Genomic DNA, 15,140 nt, shown 5'->3' with positions numbered 1-15,140 from the left:
GAGGACGCTCCAGCGCTCTGCCGCCTCCCTTTTCTCTGTCCCGCTGTCTCGTCTCTATCTCGTTGCCAAAGAAGGCAGGCGGCGAGAGGGGAGGGGGGAGGGGGGGAGGATGGGAGCAGGAGGAGGAGCGGTAGACCTGGAGGTGGTCTAGCCTGAAGGGTGCTCCATCAGGTGCTCCATCATGTCTCTAGATGCTACTGAGGCTTCCTTGGAACGATGTCCTGCAGACACAAAGTTTTAAAAAAAGCTTAATTTCAAAAGCTTCAACTCTTTGTGATGTATAAAGAAATAGTCACGTCACAAAAAGGAAAAAAGCAGATTGTCTGACGTTCTTTCACGCCGATGGTTCATCAGGGGACGAAGTTGTGCCAAGGAAAGGGGAGCGTGGTGGACGGCGGCGTGACGTGCGGAGGCTGCGAGGGGAAAAAAAAAGACAAAACCAATCAGCCCCCAAAATCTCATCCTCTCTCCAGCCGGCTTTGCGAGGACGAGGGGGGGGGGGGGGGACGACGACAGCATCTGTCCTGCATCCCCGAGTGTGTTCGCGTGTCTCTGTGTCAGCGATTTAATGTGAGTACGTTGAGGCAGGTTAGCACGCCGTCACTCTGATTTAATTGTGATCTGCATCTGTGCCGGTGTGTGTGCGTGTGTGAGTGTGTGTGTGTGCGTGTGTGTGTGTGTGTGTGTGTGTGTGCGTGTGTGAGTGTGTGTGTGTGAGTGTGTGTGTGTGAGTTTGAGGTGAGTGCTGCTCAGCTCTAATCTGCTGAACTATAATCCGAGGGTTAAACACCGTCAGGCCATCTTCCTCCGATGCCAAATAAACATCATAAGTCACCTGCACACACACACACACACACACACACACACACACACACGCACACACACTGTTGCCTTTTCTGCTGAAACAACACCTACTTTTGATGGGAGAGTGCGTGCGCGGGTTTGTTTGTGTGCCGTTGAGGGATCCGTGACCCGGAGTCGGGCTCCCTGCTCCGCGGGAAACCTGTAGACACACGGAGAGATGAAAGAGAATGAGGACCAAGGACCAGAGCAGTTTGTCTTCTTTGTCAACATCTTTGTGTGTTCTTATTTGTGTGGAGGAATGCATTTCCCCCTCCGTCCGGCGAGGATCAAATGACATCACCGAGACCGTCTGCCTCTCTCTCTCTCTCTCTCTCTCTCTTGTCAACGACCCAGGAATCCACAGTTTTTCTCCACTCTCAATTTTGGAGGCATCGCCATTAGCAGCCAGCACGCGATGCAGGGTTGTCACGGCAACACCGGGGGTGCAAACTCATCAGGGATGAAAACGGGGACAATGTGAAAAAGGGCACATGCGGAAGGCAAACCTGACCTCTGCCTCGATGACGGGGGCGTGCAAGAGTCCATTCCAGTGAGGTTATGAATAAATAATGCCAGAGCTAAAAGGTTTGCTTCAAACGACGGGACTTAAGATAACTCGATCGACTACTCACATTCAAAGACAAATTGCTTTGGAACCTCAAGAATAGATTTCGCTTTGGACGAACAGAATAAATATTAGCAAGAGGGAGGGAGGAGGCCTCTCACCCCCCATTCGCTAACATTACATTGATATCAGAGAAAGCCTTTGACTTCTCCCTTGATTTCCCATTATCTGTTTTAGGATTTTCTAATGTGAGGGTAAGGTAGGTACATTTTTCGGCATTTTCTCGCTTCGATTTTTCAAAAGTTCCTGAGAAATAAACCCTGTACTATCCGACAACACCGTTGTTGTAACCCTCAAAAATGGTTGATGACGAACAAGCTTGAAAAAAATATTCATGACAGCTTGCGTTCGCAGATGACTTGGACCGAACCGGACCGGACCGGACCCCCCCCCAAAAAAAAGGTTTTATTGCAGATCTACATGAATCACACAAATGACCTATTTTGAAACAAAAACAGAAAGGTGACATGTTTGCGTCCCTGAACACGAACCTTGACCCATCTTATTCATGCTAGAGAACATGGCTTCCCTCCAGATGACATACTTGTTCTTTTGTATGTTCTATTCCTATAATTGCTGCGTGTGTCACCCCCTTCCGTGACAAAGAGTCGCACAAATTCACACCTGGAGCCGACATCCGTTCGTCTTCGTGCTCGTAAAAGTGACAAACAGCCAGACGCACACAGACACATGTGCAATCTGTACGATCTGACGGATCTCGCGACACTACGACAGCTTCATTTTGAGTCGTAACAAGCTGCAGGTTGAAAATCTGAGCGTTGGCTGGTTCATTTTTCTAACTCTGACTGTTCATTTAACAGATTCCGCATGAAGGCTTTTTAGTATTCCCTCTATTTGAGGTGGAAGCCAAGTGTTGGGTTGGACGCTTGCCTCTGCCCTGTGGGTTTTAATAAGAGATGCTCCACGTTGAATTCACTAGAAAAGCTGTTAATTGTTTACTATGGCGGCCGCTGAAGGAAAAAGCTGTCTGTATTGTTCCATTCTCATCCACACAGCTGTCATTTAAATCTTCTGCTAGATGGTTCGTTTCATCCCCCGAATACAATTTCCACACAGTGTTTCCTAGTGAACAAACGAAACAAATCTATCCCCGCCCGCCCGGCTTTCGGGCACCTTTTGGTCACATCTCCAGCAGTCTACTTAAAATGTGGCAAAGCCGTTCGGCCACTTCCAGACGCCAGTTTGCTCCAGATTCCTGCGCACTGCTGCAGAACAATAAGCACCGGCATTGTTGACGCCGGGGCGACCTTCCCTGGGGAGTTCTGCTCCAGGTCTGCGGGCCAAGTGTGAAGAGGGTTTTGTTGACACGACGACCAATCGTTCGGAAAGGGAAGACGCAATGCATTGATATCGAACGTGTTAATGTCAACGAGAACAAAACCAACACAAATAGATCCGTCTAACAAGTAGTGCATCACCAATGTGGTGCATCTCTGACACCGTATAACCAGGTGAAGGAAATAAAACCAATGCATCTACTGACACCTATTGAGATCCCGCTGAGCGGTTGAAAAAAACACACTGGGAAGGAATACCCAATTTAGCCCAAACGGGCCTGGAGATGCTCAGTGACCAACCAAACAATGGGCGTCTTTAACCAGCCGGTTGTGTCTGGGTGCACACATCCTCCAGGTGTGTAATTGACCATCTGGAATTCCTTTAAATCACACGCTTTAACCGTCGCTGGCCACCGAGCGCGTTGCCGCTGGCCACTATCCCGTGCAGATTCTTGCAAATTCTTCTTCTCAACCAACCCGAGAGTCTTATTTCTGTCGTGTAAAAAATAAAGCACCCAAAAGCAAAGAGCAGAAAACACGTTGCAGGCGCGTGACGTCAAGTGTCACGTCCCCAAAAGACACACAACGGCTCCATCGCCCCATCCCATCCCCGCGCTGACGTCCATCTTCTAAGTGGAAGATCTGTCCCGAGCGGTTGATCTCATTTATATCCTTCGAGGGTTCAAACAGGCTTTAGAAATTCTGCATCGCTTGCTCTTTCCGCCCCTCATCGTTTTTCACTGCTCGCCCTCTACCAACCCTCTCTCTTTTTACAAGTCGATCACCGCTGCAGGTGGCACAATTCAGAGACATTAAAACATTTTGAAAAAACGGAGCTATTTAAGAGCTTAATCTTCCTGTGACGTGGCCTGGGTGCAGCATTTGGCATTTACTTCACTGACATTTTGAAAACCAGAGGCCACCTTCACCTTTAACATAAATCGAATGTCAAGTTTAACAAACAATTCAACTACATGCATCACTTAAAAGTCATCTGGGTGACGAAAGTGGCACAGCAAGAGCGCTGCTGCCAGGGTTTGGAAGGTGACCCAGTGCTAACCAAGAATCCGCCGATCAGCCCCGGTCAAAGATCACCACAAGTTGTACGTGGCAAATCCACTAATTGCGCTAAATCACTTAAAATTAATTGACTTTGCTGAGAAATGACACGGGTTTAAACGTTGCCGCATTATGGGCTTAAGTCTTTAAACAGTCGGCGGTGCCGAAGCGGCAACCTGATTTGTAGCTTTTACCAGTTTTAGCCTGGATCTTAAAAGAATACAGAACCTTAATACCCAAGTTGGTAAAGACCTTTCTGTTATGGTCGAACTGAAAAAAACACTCGAAGGAAGACGTTCTTCTACTTAGACGAGCGAAAATGTCAACAATAAACTGAAATACAGCAAGATAGAATGATACCAAACACGGTCAAACAGAAGCCAAATTGATAGTGGGTTATTTATCAGAAAATTCGAGTCTCCATTTTTATAAGCTGAACAGAGAGAATCACGCTGCAGCTGCGCCGTAGCCATGGAAACCTGCTATCTGCGTCCCGTGGAAAGCCACCATTCTTTCATTCCTGCTTTTAGTTAGTTGGGTCATACCGACATTCTTATGACACCAAAGTACTGCAAAACAGAAACCAAAACATTTTCAGTTTACAATTATAAAAACGAGGAAAAGCAAGAAATCCTGAAATTGGTGAAGATGGAACAGTTGATATTTAACTCTGGACAACAGAATGTGCTTTCCAACACGTTTTCTCAAATTACACCAAGAAATACAACGGACCATCAAAATAAACATTTAAAGTATCTACAATACACAGATAATAATTTAAAGACTGATCATTCAAATGGAAAAGCTAACACAAGAAGTCCCAATGAATCGAATGGGTGTCAATGAGTGCTTTAACACTATATGACATCATTCACCCCCATTCACACCCATCAGAAACTACCATTCACACACTGTAGTCGCTGCTACAGGAGCAATGTTGGGTTAAGGGTGCTGCCCAAGGACACATCGGCATGCGGGTTAACCGAGCCTGGAATCGAAACCGCCAACCCGGTGCTCCCCCACCCACCCACAGTCAAGCCATGACTTCAGAAAGTCAGCAGTCTATTATAACAGCGGCCTATTCTCATGAAGTATGGTTGGTCCTGTTGAAGCTTCTTTACATTGAGTTCAACTTAACGAAAAGCTGAATTGTCCGGAAAACCGTGTCGTATAATAACCTGTAGTTATGTATGCACTTTATTACCAAAACCCAAAATACTGCGTTTGTGGCCTAATATCCTCGTAGTTCATTTGGGAACATTCTGATTCGTAGGGACGTTTTATTGTGGAATGTATTACGCAGTATGGTCGGATTGAGGTCGTTAAAGGTTAAAAAAAGTGACTTTTTGGGGGGATTGGAGATGAAAGCACCGCGGGTCTGTTTTCCCAGAGGGTTTGGAAAAACACACACAGTGTGACACCGAGTCACAGACCTCATCCCGCCATGATGGGAATTTGCATATTCCGGGAAAAATGCTAAAATTAGCAGCGTATTAAAATGCAGAGGACATACAGGAACGACATTGTCAGTAAAGGTACAAGCACTATGGTTCTTTAGATCCAAATAGGGAGTAAAGATAGTGCTGCCTTTTGTAATGTGGACGCAAGTTATATAGGTACTGCCCTTCATTGAGAAAGCGGTATCATTGTGTGAAAGTCAAAGACTTTGAATCAAGGGGATTAAATGCATTGTATTCTGGAATAAGAATGTCTACCTATAGAAATAGAGTGCAGGTAGAGAGGACATTGCTATTCAAATCAACGCGGCGGGACGGTCAGAGTGGCGTCTGTTTTTCTCTGAGCGTTTGTGTTGCAAACACAGGCACCCTCTAAACCAATTTAACCCCCCCGAGAGGGAGTCACCGATTCCAGCGCGCCTGTGACACGCCAGCGCTGGCGTCGAGTGGCTGCACATTCGTGTGGGCCGTCCCTTTCGCTCGGCCATCATCTTTGAATGCCTCCTCTGCCGGCCAAGCGGCGGAGCAACGACGCGTGACGCTCTCTTTGCTGCCTCAGCAACATGTGGTGTCACCATAGCAACTACCAACAATGGTCATTTGATTTGGTCAAATGGTGGTGGGCCGTCAGGGCCAGCCAAGCCTTCTCTGCTGGCCTAAACAGAATCACAAAGTTATAGCTATTTTATATATATTATAAATATATAATATATATATATATTATAAATATATTATATATATATTTATAATATATATATTATAAATATATATATATATATATTATAAATATATTATATATATACATATATATATATATAATTCTCCTTCCTTGTTCTAAAGAGAGCTTTTAACCAGTCATGTAAGAGAGGTCCTCTGGGTAGATTTGATCTTAAGTGTGACATGCTGTGCGTATTCTTTGACGTACCCTCATAAGTAGGTCTGCATTATCGCTTAGCGGTCATAGCAACGGTAACTAAACAGGGTCAGGAAAAGCAAATGGTCAGTTTTAGAGAGAGAGCTGGATTTCCTGAAAGCTGCACTTACAACCTCAATGTTTATAGGTCCTCAATCATTATGGGAGGTGCAAGAAAAAAAGGACGCCAAATTCAACCGACGGCTTGTCTGCATTTTTAGCCACACAGAGAGGCCTAAACCGACCACTGGTCCCGTCTCCCCTTTCGTCTCCTTGGCAGCCCCGCCGGTGTCTCTGGGCTCCTCCTCCACTCCCCTTTCTCTCCATTAGTCTTCAGTCCTGAAAAGAGAGGCGAGGGGCATACAAAAGGGAAGACGAAGAGGAGAGTCCTCCGTCCTGAGGCCCACTGCCAGCTGCTGCTGCTGCAGAGACCGTCCACCCAAACCCAACAGGCAGGCAGCGATCACGCTGCTCTGGCATTCAGCGGGTGCCTCGGTCTGCGCTCTGCGAACAATGCTACGATCACAGCAGACTGCTGTGTCGTCTCCTGCACTTGCACCCAGGAGGCCGGATACTAAATATTCAAGGGAAAGAACGGCGTTACGTCCCAACAAACATATTTCTTCTATTAACAATTGTGGTCGCATGAACAAAATGGAACACAAAAAAGTGACCCGCGTTAGGTGTGAGACGGTGCTTTCAGGGTTCCGATCGATGCTGCGAGGATCACAGCACAATGCCGCCATTATTGAAACGAAGAATGTTTTTACGAGAGAACGGATCAGATTGAAGAACTTCTGTCGGAAGAAATGCGTAAATATACGGATGGCCTCGGATTCACGGAGGGAGATCGGCGCAAACGTCGAGAGGAGAAAAAGGTAGAGAAAAGGGCGCCGTCTCTCGCTCTTTAATCTCATTATCTCATCAGCTTTGTTTCTCCGACGCGCCTTGAAACAAGCTCCACGTCTCACGCGCTCGAGCGCCCGCTCAGCTTCTCGCCGTCGTAGACGAGCTTTGGCATGTTTGGCCTTGAGCGCCGTGTACAACCAGTATGGATCAACCGACTAACCAATTGATCCATATATATAAGGCGCTCCGGATTATAAGGCGCAGGGTCGTTTTTTGAGAAAAATAAAGGCTTTTAATTGCGCCTTGGAGTGCGGAAAATACGGTACTATTGGTTTCTGCTAGGGGTGTAACGATTCATCCACTGAATCGATTAATCGATTTATATTCCTGCGATCCAACTGATTACAAATCGATTGAAATGGTACATAATAGATTGTATCGATACTTGGAAACTGCACATTGGATTTAAGTACAAAAACGGTGTGGATGTGTGTTTGTTTGTTTGTTTTTTAGCACTTTAGACGCATTAAACGTTACTGGATTCAGTCTGCCTGTCTGTGACGTCATCAGGACGCAGCGGCAGCCGCGCGAAACTCTGAACAACAACAAAACACAGCGTGGAGGAGACGACTGCGAGCGAGACATTTACAAACCAACTTATCGATCCAGCGCGTGGAAACATTTTGGCTTTTGCAAACACGGAGGTGTTCTAAATAAGTCGGTCGCTGTTTGTAGAATATGTAGAAGCCAAATAAAAAACCACGGAAACACGACGAATCTTTCCGGCCGTCTACTAAGGCGCCGTGGGATTAAACAACGCCGACAGTCAGGACCTCTAGCAGCGTCACCGCTGCAGCAGCAGGTAACTCCAGCTCTGCAGACGCCTCAGGCCTCCAGCACCAAACTCAACATCACAGTAACAAGTTTAGCTGTAAAGACATGCGACCCTACGATGTGGTTGAAAATCCGGGGTTCTGTAAATTGATCCAAACATTGTGTAATTATTGTGTAATGTTTACATGATTCAAATAAAAGGTTAATACATTTACCATTAATTGTTGTTTGCTTGTTTATAATATCCATAATTAATTTAAACCTGATTTCCTTACAAGAAACAACAGGAATCTCAGAAACTTTGCCTAAAGTTACTGAATCGATTTAAAGTCACTGAATCGAATCGAATCGTTCTAAATTAACCCAGATCGTCCATGAATCGAATCGGCAAACCGTGAATCGCGAATCGAATCGTCGTTAAAATAAATCGGTACACCCCTAGTTTCTGCGGGAGACTCGGGTCTGACTGAAATTCATGGTAAAAAAAACGCCACGGCAGTGAAGTGCGGCACAGCGAACCATATGAGCACATCTTAAATTCAAGTCAGGTGTTGGTTCAGTGTGTTTGGGGGCAGTGGATTAACTCATCGCTTGGAAAGAGAGCGGGAGGGATCCCTTTGCTCTTCATCTCTCCCTCCCCCGGGTGCTCGCTCTCAAAGGGATGCGAGGGCGAGAAGCCACAAGGAGATGAGAGGCGTTTCTTGGGAGACGGATGAGATGAAGCGAACACTTGACAGACCTAGAAACCGCAGCCGTTTGTGTCGAGACCTTGATACCGTCTCTCCTCGTGGATGTGGAGAACAACAGGCAGCGAGAGGGAGGGAGGGAGGGAGGGAGGGGGAAGAGGCACAACACAAACACAAAAAAACACAAAAAATGTGGCTCTAACGAACTCCTGCTCCCCAGGTATCCGATTAAGCCAGTTGAAGATTCCCCTGCTGTGCTAATTAGAAAAAAATGGAAAGACTCCCACCAGGTTTTCTAATGATGTGGTGAACATCAACAGCTCCGGTGTGCGTGCGCAGGACAGTGATCTATAGATATATTATTCGAATTACAAAGCACCCGCTGCAGCGTGAAGCATGCGACTCTTATCTGGTATTCGGGCGGGAAAACGCTGGAAAGCTCGCCGTGTTTCGGTGAGCGTGTTTCAATGCCGTTTCATCTCGATCTTCGGCCGACTATTAGCTGAAGTTGTAAACCGAGGGGGAAACACTGAGAGGCGTCGGTTGCGTTCGTCAGTCCGTACTCGCGCGAAGATGCAGACACAGCACACTGCAGGCTTTCTTTTGGTTTTACACAGATTTGTTTTGAGTGTTGATTTCAATAGCCACACGGATAAAGGGCCTTGTTGTGTGTGAGACGATAAGTAGTTTAGAGTGATGGGATAGGGTGCACGTATGTGTGAGAGATGGAGAATTAAGCAAAGTAGTTTCAAATGATGGGATTACACGTGCGTTCGTACGAGCGCACGTTCGCGTGTGCATGTGTGGAGAAAAGAAAATACCCCCCCCCACATGTGCTCTCATTTCCTTTTCTCTTTTTGACAAAATACCCATCATGGTAAATCAGCAGGGTGCACTTACGTATTGCACATCAAAGTCCATAGACTTAATGTTCACAGGGGGCCTTGGCGTTCGCCTCAAGGCAGTTTTTAAACTGGACGCACATCGCACCATTTGTTCAGCTCATTAAGCACTCGATTTGCCCACACACACAGTGCCCTGAGAAAGTTTATTATTGTTATATATTTTTTATTTATATATATATATATTTTTTATTATTTATTAATATATATATATATATATATTTATTTATTTATATATATTAAGTTTTACATTTTAAAATAGTTTTTTTTTCCTTTGGACGTCCGTTTTGTAGATCATGACATCAGGATTTGTTGTTCGGCAGCATCTTCTCTTTGTGTCGGAATCACTCTGCGCTTTGACTAATCCGAACTAACACGGTACAGATTACATTCGTGCGAATGTAGCAGCTTTTGTGTTCACTAGCAAAATACTTTTATTCTCGGAATCAACACACTGATCGGCCCCTGGCTGATGCGTTGCGTCGGCCACGGACCCTGAAGTCTCAAGGCATTCCACAGAAGGGATTTACATTTCAAATCTATTCTCACCATTCTCAGAATGTAGCAGCAGCATCAAGTGTGTGTGAGAAAGTGTGTGAGTGTGCGTGTGTTTGTGTGTGTGTGTGTGTATACTGCAAAGGGTTTAAAGGTAAGAATCCTATTACTCGTAATCCTCTTGGCTCAGTGCTTAGTCTTTCAGCTGATGTCTGATACTCTGTGATTTCATCACTGTGCCTCTGCGAGTAAACATGTCACATATGTGGCTTCTGTTTCATACTTTTGTGATAAATCATCAAACACAGACAGTGGTTGACACATGCAGGCCCAACTTTAAAGCTGCTTGCTAGCTTAGCGGGTTAGTTTGGCAGGTTGGCTTAGCTGGTTAGTTAGGCAGGTTAGTTTGGCAAGTTATCTCAGCGGGTTTAAACTGGACGCACATCGCACCATTTGTTCAGCTCTAGTTTGGCCGGTTAGTTTAGCAGGTTAGTTTAGCGGGTTAGTTTGGCAGCTTAGTTAAACAGGTTACCGTAGCTTGTTAGTTTGGTGGGTTAGTTTAGCAAGTTAGTTTGGCAAGTTAGTTTAGCAGGTTAGCTTAGTGGGTTAGTTTGGCAAGTTAGTTTAGCAGGTTAGCTTAGCGGGTTAGTTTGGCACGTTAGTTTAGCTGGTTAGCTTAGCATGTTAGTTTAGTGGTTTAGTTTAGCAGGTTTGTTTGACAGGTTAGCTTAGCGGGTTAGTTTGGCAGGTTGGTTTAGCAGTTTAGCTTAGTGGGTTAGTTTGGCACGTTAGTTTAGCTGGTTAGCTTAGCGGGTTAGTTTAGTGGTTTAGTTTAGCAGGTTTGTTTGACAGGTTAGCTTAGCGGGTTAGTTTGGCAGGTTGGTTTAGCAGGTTAGCTTAGCGGGTTAGTTTGGTGGTTTAGTTAGCAGGTTAGCATGTAATGTTTAGCATGTAAGTTTCCCCTACCATTCAATTAGGCCCCAAGAAAGTTTTCTTTTTTATGTTTACAATTATCCATCATAGATGAGAATTGTTTGGGTTCTTCCTGATACCAGTGCTAAAACAAACCGATGCCTAAAGAGTGCCCGGTAAATAGTCATAAGGAGTCGATATGAAGAAAACAACGAGCGCACATTCTTGGTCATTACCTTACGGGAGTCAGCCTGGGTTGCTTTGGAAGGAAATTAAATCCGTCCGTTAGTAAGCAAGAATTGCTAAACCCCATTACCATTAGTTTCGGTCATCTCCCGCGGCAGACCGTTCATGTGTGACCTGGTGTCATTTTTTTATCGATGGCACGCGATCGACTGGTGCTGCCTTTGATATCGACTGGTCGATCGTGATCGACGTATAACACTATACGTACATGCTCTGTAAGAGCCGGAAGATATATTACTTTGTTGGAATTTTGGGAATATTAATCATTTAATGTATGGTCATTGTGCAGGAACTAAAGATATGTAACATATATTGAAAGCCTTTATGTTGGATTGACGCTCCTTGTGTGTCTCAATGTATTGACGTCATGAATGCAGCAGGTGCAACACAGAGGAGCTGCATCAGGCGCGAGAGCGTATCGTTTATCTACCTTGAGACAGAATGTATGAATCGTATATTAAGTTAAGCTTTGCTGCGTAAAATGAAGACAAAATCAAAATGATCAAACTATCTTGTCATTCGCGTAAGAAAATTAAGTCACGTGTCTGTAGGGCTGTCACGATATGAAATTTTTGTTGTGCGATTATTGCACCAACATTTATTGCGACATTATTGCAATTTTCAGACAATTTTATGCCACTGATAACATTATGACAATGTAATAGCATAGTAATACAAGTACACTCTTTCGAAGACCAAGAATGTTTTATTTGTCAGACTAGTTAGTAGGGGTGTAACGATTCCTTTTAACAACGATTCGATTCACGATTCACGGTTGCCGATTCGATTCATGGACGATCTGGGTTAATTTAGAACGATTCGATTCGATTCAGTGACTTGAAATCGATTCAGTAACTTTACTGGACAGTGCAGGCAAAGTTTCTGAGATTGTTTCTTGTAAGGAAATCAGGTTTAAATTAATTATGGATATTATAAACAAGCAAACAACAATTAATGGCAAATGTACCTTTTATTTGAATCAAGTGCCATTTTCCATGTAAACATTACACAATAATTACACAATGTTTGGATCAATTCACAGAACCCCGGATTTTCAACCACATCGTAGGGTCGCACGTCTTTACAGCTAAACTTGTTACTGTGATGTTGAGGCTGGTGCTGGCGAGGCCTGAGGTGTCTGCAGAGCTGCAGTTACCTGCTGCTGCTGCAGCGGTGACGCTGCTAGAGGTCCTGACTGTCTGCGTTGTTTAATCCCACAGCGCCTTAGTAGATGGCCGGAAAGATACGTCGTGTTTCCGTGGTTTTTTATTTGTCTTCTACATATTCTACAAACAGCGACCGACTTATTTAGAACACCTCCGTGTTTGCAAAAGCCAAAATGTTTCCACACGCTGGATCGATAAGTTGGTTTGTAAATGTCTCGCTCGCAGTCGTCTCCACCACGCTGTGTTTTGTTGTTGTTCTGAGTTTCGCGCGGCTGCCGCTGTGTACTGATGACGTCACAGACAGGCAGACTGAATCGAGTAACGTTTAACGTGTCTAAAGTGCTAAAAAACAAACACACAAACACACATCCACACCGTTTTTGTACTTAAATCCAATGTGCAGTTTCCAAGTATCGATACAATCGATTATGTACCATTTCAATCGATTTGTAATCAATATATGTCGTCCGGAATGGCGATTTGTGGAGTACAGATCGATTCAGTTGGATCGCAGGAATATAAATCGATTAATCGTTTCAGTGAATGAATCGTTACACCCCTACTAGTTAGATATTAGAGTCGGAATGTGAAAAAACATATCCTAAGTGAATAAAACAAATAAAAATTAAAAATTAAAGCATTAAATTAAATTAAATTAAAAAGCATCGGGCATGGTGCGATGCGGTAAGTTCGAGGAAGTGTGTCCAGCGGGAAACCACGGAAAAGCTCTGATGGCGTTTCTGTAGTGGCTTCGCTAGCAGCGGCCCACTGATGTCTGCTTCCTTCAGCACGGCCCGTTAATGCCGCTCTCCCATTGTTTGAAATATCTAATGTTCCGCCTCCACATTACTTACATTCTGCTCGTCCCGGGTCTTGGTTTGTCGTAACTCATGACACTTTTCCATATGTAGCCAACCACGGTTAAATCTACACTTCCCGGCGCAGCGAACGATTCCTGAGCTACCGTTTTAAGAGAGCGTCCTGCTTGTATTTTGAGCGTCTCCCTTTAAAACCGTATGAATTATTACAAACGTATATCTCAAATGAACCACATGAACAAGGGTGTAGCGACGTTCCCTCTATGTCATTTGTTATTGAGCCACAATCGAGCTGCAGACACAGTGACTTAATTTCCCAACCCGAACTACATTTGATCGTTTTGTTTTGTCTTTATTTTACGTAGGATTTTTTTTTCTCGTAAATATACAAATAAAAAATTCTGTCACACGGTGGGAAAACGATATGCCTAATGCTGCTCTCTGTGTTGCACCTACTGCGATAAAACTGTCAGGTAAAAGGTAAAACAAGTTTGTATTTAATGTTTTGTGTGTATTTATATTCACAGTATACTTCAAACATGTAATGTGTTGTTCAATTTGAAGAAGAAAAAACGCGTTGGCAATTTAAAAAAATTAAATTAAATTAAATTCGTCAATTGTCATTTGTGCTTTTTAAAAAAAATTTAAAAATTTAAAAAAAAAGAGTATCGGTTCAGGCCCCTTTCAGGCACCGGCATTACCATCAGGGTCGTAAAAAGCCAAAGCCATGTGTCAACACGATCACCACAAACCAGATGGGAAGACGACACCTCCACAAACGACCTTTAGCGGCATCTATTTAGGAGACACGAGGAGAAAAATCTTCATCTCGCGATCTCCATCTCTTCTTCTGAGCAGGTGCGGCCGCCCCTCCGTCTACTCTACCCGTCTACCCCCCCCCCCCCCGGGCTGCTGTTGTCTCTTAGCAACGCCGGCAGCCCAATCGATGGAGGGAGAAACGAGAGCGACAGAGGGGGTGAATGAGGGGAGTGAGACGACAAAAGGCAAGAAGGAGGTGTGGGGGGGGGGGAGTGGGGAGGAGGGCAAACGGGTGTCAAGTGTACAAAGCGAATGAGGAGGTAAGGGGAGATGTGGGGGGGCCGCACAAAGAGGGGGAGAAAGGGGGGCTGAAGGGAGATAGAGGGAGATGGGAAATGCACTATTGGATGTGTAAATGTCAAGCTCCCACCAGGTCACGCGCATGTATTGCCATTTGGGAGCAGCATGTCAGAAGATAACGCAGATACGGCACCGTGCGGGTTATAACGAACGCAGCAGACGTCACATGTTCGTACAGACCCTCCTCCCGCAGCTCCCTCCACCACCCGCGAGCAGCGTGCTCAAAGGCTCACCTCGTCCGGCCGGTGTCCCTGCGTCCTCCTCCTCCTCCTCCTCCTCCTCCTCTCGGGCATCCAGCGGCTGTCGGCCGGTTGCGTCCGAATCCGAATGCGCGCGTTCTCCCTCCGCGGACGCGCGCGGCGCGGCGCGACGAGACAAAGGGAGGCCGGAATGACGCCGGCGGATTCGAGCTCGCTGCGCAGAGGCACCGGGCGCCTTCCCAGCGTCACCGCGGCTGAGCGCGCCGGCTGAGCAGGAGAGGCAGGTCTCCTCTCCGAGGAGGCGGCGTCGGTCCGGCGTCTTCCTGGGAGGGACCCTCGTGTTTCCCAACCACACACATGAACCCCGGTGGGCCGCGCTGTCACTCTCCCGAGCGTTTCTGCACAACTTCCTGTTTTCACAATTAAACAGCTGTGTGCGCCATTGAAATGCATCTGCATCATTGACTATACATTCATACATACATATATCAATCAATCTCTCTCCTCTCTCTTTCTCTCTCTCTCTATATATATATATTTTTATTATTATTTATTTATTTATTATATATATATATATTTATATATATATTTATTATATATATATATATATATATTTATATATATATATTAAATGTATAAAATATTAATTAATAAATATGCGAAACCCTTATATTTATATTTGTGTCATGTACATACCTGCACAGAATGGCTGACCACA

The 15,140-nt window shown here is 45.1% G+C and overlaps 1 long non-coding RNA gene across 1 annotated transcript; it reads right to left on the bottom strand.

The window, feature by feature from the left end:
- Positions 1–44: 44 nt before the first annotated feature.
- Positions 45–14,821, bottom strand: LOC120809584 (uncharacterized). The gene is made up of 4 exons (XR_013451124.1): positions 14,456–14,821; positions 916–1,003; positions 329–413; positions 45–221 (listed from the first exon to the last, which is right to left on the bottom strand). It is a non-coding gene; the product is annotated as an uncharacterized LOC120809584 (long non-coding RNA).
- Between the last annotated feature and the right edge of the window lie 319 nt (positions 14,822–15,140).

Source organism: Gasterosteus aculeatus, chromosome X (assembly GCF_964276395.1).
Source record: "Gasterosteus aculeatus chromosome X, fGasAcu3.hap1.1, whole genome shotgun sequence".
NCBI classification, from domain to species: Eukaryota; Metazoa; Chordata; class Actinopteri; order Perciformes; family Gasterosteidae; genus Gasterosteus; species Gasterosteus aculeatus.
The sequence above is the reverse complement of the archived record's forward strand: the minus strand, read 5'-3'. Positions and strand labels throughout refer to the sequence as shown.